Genomic DNA, 11,558 nt, shown 5'->3' on the forward strand with positions numbered 1-11,558 from the left:
TTTGTATTTATTCCTTTGAGCTTCTCTACAGGTTCTTTGTGAGACATGTGTCCTCTTAGGATAATATCTAGGGATGAGATGTTCGAGTTATAGGTTAAGTGTTTAAGAAACTGAGAGTGTCCCTGGTTATGGGACACGTACAGTATTAGAGTTCCAGATGCCTACAGTCCTTGTGGGAAGTTCATATTGTCGGCCTCCCCCTGCCCCCCACCTCCTTGGCCATTCTAGAAGGTTTAGTGATAATTTGAAGACAAAGAAAATGCCCAGGTTCAGTCACTCGGGAAACACTGATGGGTAGGGAGAGTACAGGGCTTTAACTGTGGATGATTTGTCAGCTGTGTGACTTTGCAAATGTGTCAGGACCAGCAAGTTCAGCACACATACACAACACAGGTCACCCACCCAGGCCCTTTCAGTCTTATAAAGAAGACAGGAGATGCTGCTGGGGACACAGCTCCTTAGAGAGTCTGTCTAACAAGTGCAAGGCCCTGGGTACCTGGACAAGAAAGAGGCTGCAGGGGACTGGGGTTGTGGGGGAAGCACGTGGGAGCTCCTATCAGAGGCTTTGTACCTTTTCCTGAGAAGAAAGAGAAGACTAGCCTAAGTTGTCTCCTTGGACAAACCCTCAATTGCCTTAAGTTGATGATTAACTTGGTAGGTGAAAACGCCAACGCTTGCTCGGCCTGGAGAGAAGGCTCAGCTATTGAGAGCACAGAATAACTCTTGCTTGCAGAGGACCTGGGTTCAGTTCCCAGCATCCACCTTGTGGTTTACAACCATCTGTAACTCCAGGGGTTCCAACACACTCTTTTCACCTCCTCCTGTACACATAAACATGTGGACATAGGTGCATGCAGACAAATACTCATGCAAAAAAATAAATTAATTTAGTTTAAGAAAAAAAAAAAGGCAACACTGAGGGCTGGCGATGTAGCTCAGTGATTAGACAGCACTTGCTGCACATGGTCCCTGCACAGGGTCACAGCACTGGGGGTGGGGAGAGGGGAAAAGCCAAGGTGGAGAGGTGGCTCAGCTTTGAGAATATTTGCCTAGCATGCATGATACCCTGGGTTCCACCGGAGGCAGGAGGATTAGAAGTTCCAGTGGGTTCAAGGCCAGACCGAGGGGGTCTCAAAACAAAAACAAAAGGAGAGTGCCAAGTATTAGGTATTTTAATCAAAGTGGAAGACAATGTGGGCTTCCCTAGGCACAGGCTGGAGAGGATGCAGGGAGCTCCCCCGAGCTCCAGACATAGACTGTCTTCAGTCAGTAGGCCATCACAGCCAAGGTGGCAGGAGAGAGTTTTGGTTGCTGGTGCAAGGAAAGAGTTGATGGAGGAGAAATTCAAGCGCTCACGTGAACCAGGGAAGGAGCTCCAGACTGGCTTGAGACTCTGCCTCTGCTGTCATGGGTCGCCTTGAGCAGGATAAGCTGTGTGTGGGCACACTTGCCTGTTTTCTTTTCCCTATAGAACACAGAGACCTGTAGTAGCAGTTGTTTTACTTACTTGTGTGTTACTATTACTTAGCTGGGGCAACTTCTAAAAGAGATTTATTATAAGAGGGTTAGAGCCCATGGCCATCAAGCTGGGGTGGTGGTGCCAGGCAGACATGGCTCTGGAGCAGTGGCTGAGAGCTTACTTACTGATCTACACAGGAGAGAGATAGAGAGAGAGAGAGAGAATTTGAAAAAGATTAGAAGCTGTGGCCTTGTTGGAAGAAGTGTGTTACTAGGGGGTGGCATCGAAGTGCCAGGTACAGTCTGCCTGCCTGCCTGCCTATGGTTCAGGATGTAGCTCTCAGCTACTGCTCCAGTGTCAGGCATGCTCCCATGTTCCCTGCCATGATGAGAACGGATCCTGAAACTGTAAGCAAGCCCCCAGTTAAATGCTTTCCTCGCTGGTCACGACGTCTCTTCACAGCAGTAGGAGAGTGACTAAGATAGAGAGCTAACTGGGAATGGAGTAGATGGACCTGACACCTTAAAGCCCACCCCTGTGACATACCTCCTCCAGCAAGGCCATACCTTTCAATCCTTCTCAGAGATCTACCAACTGGGAACCCAATAGATGAGCCTGAGGAGGCCATTCTCATTCAGACCATCACAATCAGCTGTCTGGAAGACAGAGGTAGAAGGATATCATGGCCTTTGTAGTCTACATAGTGAGTGAGTTCAAGACCAGCTTGGGTAAGTTTGAAAGGCCTGGTTTTGAAAAGAATTAACTCTAAATTTAAAGATTATTAATAATAATAAATGTTTAAAGATAAAGAGAGGTGCTGGGTGGTGGTGGCGCACGCCTTTAATCCAGCACTTGAGAGGCAGAGGCAGGCGGATTTCTGAGTTTGAGGCCAGCCTGGTCTACACAGTGAGTTCCAGGACAGCCAGGGCTACACAGAGAAACCCTGTCTCGAAAAACAAAAAACAAAATACACACAGATACACACACACACAGACACACACAGTGGGGGCAAGTGAGAAGATACCTAAGGTCCAAACAGATTGAGTTTTTGGGTTGTTTATTTTATTTTTATTTATTTTGTTCTTTTGAGACAGTGTTTCTCTGTGTAGCTCTGCCTGTCCTGGAACTCACTCTGTAGACTAGGTTGGAATAGAACTCAAGAGTTCATTTACCTCTGCCTCCTGGCTTCTGGAATTAGTGTGATTATGTATGTATGTATGTATATATATATATTTTTTTAATTAGGTATTTTCTTCATTTACATTTCCAATGCTATCCCAAAAGTCCCCCCATACCCTCCCCCCACTCCCCTCCCCCCCTTTGAGCCAGAATCACACTCTGTAGTCCAGGCTCCCCACCATCCCCCCTTGATCCAAACAGAATGTTAGTTAGAGGTTGAGGGATACAGCTGAGAACCAAACAAAGGAGCAGATAGGGGCTCTTCCCTGGGAGCAGAGATGCTATCTCTTCAGTCCACAGTCATTAGGGAGATTCCAGGAGGCTCAGCCAGGAGGAGGGCTGTGGTAGGTACTGCTGGAGGGCTAGCCTGGGGAAAGACATTCCTTACTCCTAGAGGCTTTGACATCAAATGAAGGTCCTGTGGCAGGCAGGCACCAAGATACAGATTCTACAGACAGAAAGAGACTGTCCTTCTGGAGCTTAAGTCCCAGTAAGGAAACACACACACTAGATGGAATAGCTGAATGGAGTTTGGTGGCCCTTCGCCCAGCCTGAGGAAGGAGCTGAGTTCAGTGCCCATCTAGCATCAAACAGGAAAGAAACGCTGCCATGCGAGTGATAAAGAAATAAAGCCGTAAGATAGCACTTGGAGGCAGAGGGCTATCTCGGTAAGCTTCTGGCCAGCCAGGGTTGCATTACATGCTGTCTCAGACAACAGCAAAGCAGGTAAAGGTGAACAGATGTGAAGGAGAGAGGGCTAGGATTTTAAACAGTATGGTTACAGAGAGGATAGTTCTAAAGAAAGAAAGGAGGCAGGCAGGCAGCGCTGGAGGGAGGGGCTTACAGAAAGCTGGTCTCCAGAGCAGGACATTGGATTAGAACAGCAGGGCTCAAGGAGTCCAGTGCGGGGAATGGGAAAGAAGAAGTGAACTCCAAAAGCAGGCAGGAGAGAGGCCAGCTCAGCCTCTGGTTCAACGTGCTGTCTGGGTCCCTTCTTAGCACGTAGAGGAAGGACATTTACTTGGGCCACCGGAGGATCTGACACCGTGCTACAGTAATCAGAACCAAAGAGCAGGATCCAGATCCAGCAGGAAGGTAGGGTAAAGGATACCTCCGTAAACAAGACCAAGCCACACTCGAAATGCCTCTATTGTCAAATGAGGTCCATCTTCTCTAACCGAGCAGTGGTGGCGCTCGCCTTTAATCCCAGCATCTGGGAGGCAGAGGCAGGCGGATTTCTGAGTTCAAGACCAGCCTGGTCTACAGCGTGAGTTCCAGGACAGCCAGGGCTACACAGAGAAACCCTGTCTCAAAAAAAAAAAAAAAAAAGAATAAATAAATAAGTAGGGTTTCTTGGCTGACCTGGAACTCACTATACCGATTAGGCTAGCCTTAAATATACAGAGATTCACTAGCCTTTGCCCCCAGGGGGATGTGTGATGTATGATTGTGTGTGTGCGCGCGTGCCTGTTTATGTGTAGGTCAGAGTTCAGTTTGTGGGAGTCAGTTTCACCACGAGAGAGATCAAACTCAGGTCCTCAGGTTGGGCAGGAAATACCTTCTCCTGATGAGCTCTCATTGGCCCTTTTATTATCATTTGAGATAGTTGATGCATTCCAGGCTGGCTTGAATTTGCTATGTAGCTAAAGACATTAAGCTTCTGATTCTTCAGGTGCATAGGTGTGCGAGTGCGCACCTGATATCAAAGCTGAATATCTTCCTTGATTTCTTTCCATCTTATTGTTTGAAATAGGGTCTCTCATGGAACCTGGAGTAAGATTAAAAATACCCGAGGCAGCAGGCTGACTTCCGAGTTCCTCGTCAGCCTGGATTACTTAGTGCAGTGGTTATCACCCCTATGTGCCGAGGCCCCCTGAGAGTCCCATAATCAGATATCCTGCATATCAGATATTCACATGACGGTTTCTAACAGTAGCAACACTACAGTTACGAAGGAGCAACGAAATAATTTTATGGTTGTGTGTGTGTGTCACCATGATATGGGGAACAACATTAGGAAGTCTGAGAACCACTGATTTAGTGACTTCCAGGTCAGCCAGGGGCTACAGAGGGAGACCCGGTCTTAAAAAAAAGGAAAAGCTGGAAAGGAAAACAAATTTTAAAAAGAAGATCCAAGAGTTTATTTCTTGCTTCTTCCCCAGGAGTTTTTTTGGAAATTCCTTTGGCGAGCAGGGTTAGGTTCACTTCGTTCCTTCACAGCCCAGGCCTTTCCTTTCATTGGTGACTGCAGAGGTCAGACAGAAATGTCAACATCAGGATGGAATATTGTACTCTAATTTTTTGATCAACATAAGCCTGGAAGCAGACACAAGGTTTAAAGCAGATTATTAAAATTCAATAACGCACTGATTCGGGGGACACACTAAGCCCTTTTCTGCAGAGAAGATGAAAGGGCTGGGAATGGGAAGCTCAGGCACGTTCAAAAACAATATTTTACTGAACTTTGAAGCTGGAGAAGAATACGATTGGGAGCCTAAGATAATTGAAATGAAAAGACACACACATACACACACACACAAGATCGCTCAGAAAATAAGTCACTCGCAGAGCAAAGTTTTTATCCTGTAGATCTTAAATTTTGGATCTAATAGATTTTGAAGCAAAATAGATTTGTAGTCTGTCAAAAAACAATTAGGAATTCACATTTTTTTGACCAACCCCTTCTCCCCCCCCCCCCCCCCCCGGAAGATTTGTAATCTGGCTTTGAATTTGACCTCTGGCCTGCATGTCATGATAATTTGGGTCACTATGAATATTCCCTCCCCTGGACAATAGCCTCTGCAAATGTTAAATGAATGCAGCCGCCATGAGCCATATTTGCATCACAATACGAAGGACTAAATCCACAATTAATAAACTATTTCCAGTTAGCAGTCACACTGAGGAAATGAAGGAAGTTCATCCGGAACTGGAAAAAGGCCGCGTTTTTATTTGTGCCCTTTTGGACATAAAAGAAATAGTTTATATCTATTTTCTTTTCTGTTTCAGAGACTGGGTCTCTCACTTCGTAGCTCTGGTAGGCCTAGAACTTGCTGTGTAGACTAGGCTGGCTCAAGACCTGTGATCCCTCTGGTCTCTGCTTCCTGAGGGCTGGGATTTCAGGAAATTGCAAGCACCTAGCCTCAAATCTGACAAATTTAGTAGAACCTAAACCCGGGCTACTTTGTTACTATTTCAGCAAACGCCGCAGCCACCACCACCACCACCACCACCACCACCACCACCACCGACCAATAACGCTGATAACAACAACAAATCCAACAAATCCATAAATAAGAAAAATTTCAATTCAGGTATAGTGCCCCATGCCTTTAATCCCAGCATTCGGGAGGTTGAGGAAGGTGAATCTTTGAGCTTGAGGCCTGAGAGTTCCAGGACAGCCAGCCAAGGCTATGAAAGGAAATTAAACTTGAGACCTGTGATTCATGTAATGTATGTCAAATAGCCCAAAGAGTTGTTTGTGAGCTTTGAAACCTGGGACTGAGAACATAGCAGAACAGACCAGGACATGCCTGGGCAGGCCCATCACCTCCCTATCTCCCACCCCTCTGACCTAAGTTAAATGTTAACAGGCTGCTGATGTTCTCTGGTCCAGGTGAATCCCCCTTTCTCTTTGGTTAGTGGATACAAGGGAGCTGCCAGTGTGGCAAATCCGGGAATCCAGAATCTGCAAAACCCGGTGGTCTCTAGGAACTCTCTTACCTGGCAAGCAGTGGTTGGGGCCGGGATCTACATAACAGCTTGTTTTCTGGCTTCTGTGAGCCACCGTTGTCCATCTCTTAGGACATATCCTAGGTAGGTCATTTTTATCTGGCATAACTGAGCCTTTTTAGTAGAGGCCCGATACCCCAGCTTACCTAACTTTCCCAGGAGGTTTTGGGTCCCAATTTCACAGTCCTCGCGTGTTTCTGCAGCTAGGAGCAGGTCATCTACATATTGTAGAAGAGTCACCTGTGGGTTATTAGTTCGGAAAAGAGCAAGATCTCAGTGTAGGGCTTCATCGAACAAAGTGGGCGAGTTCTTGAATCCCTGAGGCAGCCTAGTCCATGTGAGCTGTCCAGCTTGTCAACTCTCGGAGTCTCGCCATTCGAAAGCGAACAAGGGCTGGCTGTTGGGGTGTAACCTCAAACAGAAAAAAGCATCTTTGAGATGTAGGACTGTGTACCATGTCTGACCAGGTGGCAAGGTGCTAAGGAGGTTATAAGGATTTGGCACCGTGGGGTGTATGTCCTGAACTCTTATTGACTTCTCTAAGGTCCTGGACTGGACGGTAGTCACTGGTCCCTGGTTTTTTTTTACTGGAAGTAGAGGAGTGTTCCAAGGGGATTTGCATGGGTCCAAAATCCCTTGTTGGAGCAGTTTGTTGATTTGGGGGCGTATACCCTCTTGAGCTTCTCTGCTCATGGGATATTGTTGGACCCCTATAGGGGTGGCCCTGGACTTAAGTTCAATCACCATGGGGGGGACCAGTTTTGCCATCCCCACTCCTCCTGTCTCTGCCCATGCCTGAGAGTATCGATTCAACCAGTCCTGTAATCCCTCAGGGGGCTTTACTTTATTTTGGTAAAGTCGATATTCCTCCCCTAGTTGAAAAGACAGCTCTAGAGTCTGGAGCGCTTTTATTCCCCAGAAAACCTCTGGTCGATGAGAGGTGAAAGTTATTTGTGCTTTTAACTTGGTTAGTAAGTCTCTCCCCAATAAAGGCATAGGACACTCTGGAATGACTAGAAACAGATGAGTTACTCGATTTCGCCCTATGTCTACTACTCGGGATGTGGTCCATGGATACGATTTTTGTCCCGTGGCCCCGATCACCAAGGTTTTTTCATTTTTCTTCACTTTTCCTAGAGGTGTTTTGAGTACTGAAAATTCGGCTCCCGTGTCGGGGGTCTCCTCCACTTCTAAGATTACCCTAGGCTTGGGGAGGGGGGCCAAGCCCCGTTCCCCCTAGTCTTTATCTTCTCCAAGAGAAAGCACTTTTACCTCTTGGGTTTTTTTTTTTGGACAGTCGCTCTTCCAGTGGCCCATTTCCTTGCAATATGCGCATTGTTTCCTCTCCAGGCCCTGCAGCCTTCTCTGGGTCTCCTTGGTCCCTGCTGTCTTTTGTCTCCCAGTTTCCCTGACTGTCTACCTCTTCTTCCATTATCTCTTTCTCCTACTGTGGCCAGGATCTTAGTCAAAACCTTTTCTTGCCTCCTGTCTCTCCTATCCTCATCCTCTCTTCTCTCTCTCTAACTTTTTTTTTTTTAAAGATTTATTTATATTTTATTATATGTAAGTACACTGTAGCTGTCTTCAGACACTCCAGAAGAGGGAGTCAGATCTCATTACGGATGGTTGTGAGCCACCATGTGGTTGCTGGGATTTGAACTTCAGACCTTCAGAAGAGCAGTCGGGTGCTCTTACCCACTGAGCCATCTCACCAGCCCTCTCTCTAACTTTTCATCTTCTGTTTCTCTCCTATGATACACTTTCTCTGCCTCTCTAACTACATCCCTTATGGTGTAATCCTGCAAGCCCTCAATTCGCTGTAACTTCTTCCTAATGTCAGGAGCCGACTGGCCAATGAAGGCCATAATTACTGAGGCCCTTTGACCCTCAGACGTGGAGTCGAATGGGATATATCTCCTATAAGCCTCCATGAGCCTTTCGAGGAAGACTGAGCGGGGCTCAGTTGCTCCCTGCATAACCTCTCTTACCTTGGCCAGATTCGTGGGCTGCAGGGCAGCACCTCTGAGACCTGCCACTAGGACCCGGCGATAATTGGACAGTCATTCCCTACCTGGTGCTGTATTATAATCCCATCGGGCCTGGTTAGCGGGAATCCTTCATCTATCTCAGTTGGAGTTTGAGTTTGGACAGGGTGCCCAGCCTAATCTCAGACGTTTTTCCGAGCCTCAAGGAGAATTCTCTCCCTCTCCTCGGTTGTGAATAGAGTGTGCAGAAGCTGCTGGCAGTCATCCCAGGTCGGCTGGTGTGAATACATTAATGATTCAACCAACCCAGTGAGTCCTGCAGGGTTCTCTGAAAAAGGGGAGTGATTAGCTTTCCAGTTATAGAGGTAAGAAGAGGAAAAAGGCCAATACTGTAGGGGCTGTAGACTATTCGGATCGGCAGGGGGAGCCCCAATAGCCCTGAGGGGGAGCACCACGGTTGAATCCGCATGCCCCTCAGGGGTGACTCCTCGCCGGCTCCTTGTTCCTGTGGAGGGACCCCCTCCTCCGGCCGGGGCCTGAGGCAGGAGTCCCGAGGGAGCTGAAGGTTGGGGCTGGGGAGCAAACGGTGGGGGTTGAGGGGTGTCGGGCCACTCAGGGGGTTCTTCAATTCTGGATAGATCTTGGGGGGTTTCGTCACTGGTGTGTTGCGATCATCATCTCCCCTGAGCGGTGGTTTTGGTTTCTCTTTCTCACCATTTTCTCAGATGGCTAGAATTTTGGTGCCAGGGCGGAGAGGCGGGAGGAATGGGTGAACCCACGAGGGTGGGTAGCGTGGCAAGTCCTCCCATACCTTGATGTACGGTTGCTGGTCTGGATGTGACCCTGGCCCTTCCTGAAAAACAATGGCCTTCATAGCCCTTATGGTGGGTAAGTAAAAAGGTCCTTCTGGTGGCCAACCTACTCCAAAAACAGGCCATTCCGAGGAACAAGAAGTCATCCATGGCTTTTTCTTCACTATTACTAACAAATTTCGTCCTCTAGCCCTAACGTCCGTCCAATGGTCCTTAGTCAAAGATAAAGGAGTAGACACGGTCTGTCCCATAGTGAAGAATAAGAATAAACACAACACAATGACAGAGACGGAAAACACTAAGACATCCTAACACACTCGTCCGCGTCTGGACTTATACAACCAGCCAAACACTACCTCTGACCTAGTGGGATTCCGTGTCCACTCCTCTGGCAGGAAGAACACTCACTCTTCTTCACTCTGCCAGGCAACAGCCAGGTCCTCCTGACTGTTCCTTACCCCGGGCACTCCAGGGTCTCCCTCGGAACGTCTTCCAGGGGTGCAGCCTGTGGGAAAATAGACCGTCGTCTTCCCACAGCCACTAGGGTCCTTACGGTCCTCAGTGGCAGCTGCCAGAATACAGAATACCAGAACTGGTAACACAGGTGGGGCTCAAACCCACAATCTCAGAACTGAAAAACTAAGACACAAATTCAGCAGTGCCACACTTAAACAACAGACAACATAACAAGACTCACACAAACAAACGCACCTCCAAGGGGTTCTTCGGGGTTCCTGGGTGTCATGCAGATCTCAGTGGGACCTCCAAATGAAAGAACCTAGTGGGGAAACCCCCACTCAACTCCCGATTCGGCGTGCACCCAAGAATCACGAATAGAACACAACACCTTGATGTAACAACACGAGGTATTTTACTGGCGGAGCTCCGGGTTGAAATGTATCTCACACAGGAGACAGTGGATTCGACCACGAAGCTTGGAAGCTAGGGGTTTTTATAGAAAAGGAGTGGGGCTGGGGGGGAGGAATTGGCTTGGTTTCATATGATTGGTCCATTTAAACATCAGCAGCCTGTTAACATTTAACTTAGGTCAGAGGGGTGGGAGATAGGGAGGCGATGGGCCTGCCCCGGCATGTCCTGGTCTGTTCTGCTATGTTCTCAGCCCCAGGTTTCAAAGCTCACAAACAACTCTTTGGGCTATTTGACATACATTACATGAATCACAGGTCTCAAGTTTTTTTTTTTTTTTTTTTTTTTTTAAAGATTTATTTATTGATTATATGTAAGTACACTGTAGCTGTCTTCAGACACTCCAGAAGAGGGAGCCAGATCTCGTTACGGATGGTTGTGAGCCACCATGTGGTTGCTGGGATTTGAACTCTGGACCTTTGGAAGAGCAGTCGGGTGCCCTTACCCACTGAGCCATCTCACCAGCCCAGGTCTCAAGTTTTATTTCCTTTCAGCTACACATAGACATCCTGTCTTGAAGAACAAACAAACAAGAAAAAGAAAATAATTTACTAACTGGAGAGACAGCACAGTGGTTAAGAGCACTGGGTGCTCTTCCAGAGGGGTCAGGTTTAATTCCCAGGACCTGCATGGGTGGCTCACAACTGCCTGTAATTCAAGCTCCAGGGCCTCTGGCACCCTCACAGACAAACAACATAGGAAAGAAAAATCTAAAAAATAAAAGGAGAATATAATTTAGTCTCGACTTAGATTTTTTTTTTTTTAAAGATTTATTTATTTATTATATGTAAGTACACTGTAGCTGTCCTCAGATACTCCAGAAGAGGGCGCCAGATCTCGTTACGGATGGTTGTGAGCCACCATGTGGTTGCTGGGATTTGAACTCTGGACCTCTGGAAGAGCAGTCGGGTGCTCTTACCCACTGAGCCATCTCGCCAGCCCCAGATTTTTTTTTTTTTTTTTTTTTTAAGAAAAAAAGAATAGGTGGTAGTTAGGTAGAATGGTTAGAGGTAGTTGGGAAGAGTGTAGTTTCGCACACAGGACTCAGATTCTCAGCACTGTAAAACCTGGGTGTGTGGATCCAAACCTTTAATCCCAGTATTTGGGAGGCACAGGAAGAAAAAGCAAATGTTCAAGGTTATTTCAGGTTACACAGTGGGTTTGAGCCACTGTGCCTGGCTCTGCTTTGAGACAGGGTCTTGTGTATCTTTTATTTTTTCTTTTTTTTCTTAATGGGAAAACCCAGTTAAGGTGGGTTTTCCCACCTCGTCTAGCCTAATCTAGGTAGTCCCTCATGGGCATTCTTTTTTTTTTTTTTAAGATTTATTTATTTATTATATGTGTGTATGCTGTAGCTATCTTCAGACACTCCAGAAGAGGACATCAGATTTTTGTTACAGATGGTTGTGAGCCACCAGGTGGTTGCTGGGATTTGAACTTATAGGACTTGGAAGAGCAGTCGGT

At 47.1% G+C, this 11,558-nt stretch overlaps 1 long non-coding RNA gene across 2 annotated transcripts; it reads right to left on the bottom strand.

Moving 5' to 3' along the window:
• Nucleotides 1-1,154: 1,154 nt before the first annotated feature.
• On the bottom strand, nucleotides 1,155-10,079 carry LOC115031089 (uncharacterized). 2 transcript variants are annotated; one of them, XR_015046948.1, is made up of 5 exons: nucleotides 9,879-10,079; nucleotides 9,531-9,672; nucleotides 6,517-6,610; nucleotides 2,026-2,115; nucleotides 1,155-1,465 (listed from the first exon to the last, which is right to left on the bottom strand). It is a non-coding gene; the product is annotated as an uncharacterized LOC115031089 (long non-coding RNA). The 2 variants fall into 2 exon arrangements; XR_015046947.1 differs by lacking the exons at nucleotides 1,155-1,465; nucleotides 2,026-2,115 and adding an exon at nucleotides 4,586-4,883.
• Nucleotides 10,080-11,558: the final 1,479 nt, after the last annotated feature.

The sequence above is a fragment of the Mus caroli genome, unplaced genomic scaffold (genome assembly GCF_978045245.1).
Source record: "Mus caroli unplaced genomic scaffold, Mus_caroli_1 scaffold_4, whole genome shotgun sequence".
NCBI classification, from domain to species: Eukaryota; Metazoa; Chordata; class Mammalia; order Rodentia; family Muridae; genus Mus; species Mus caroli.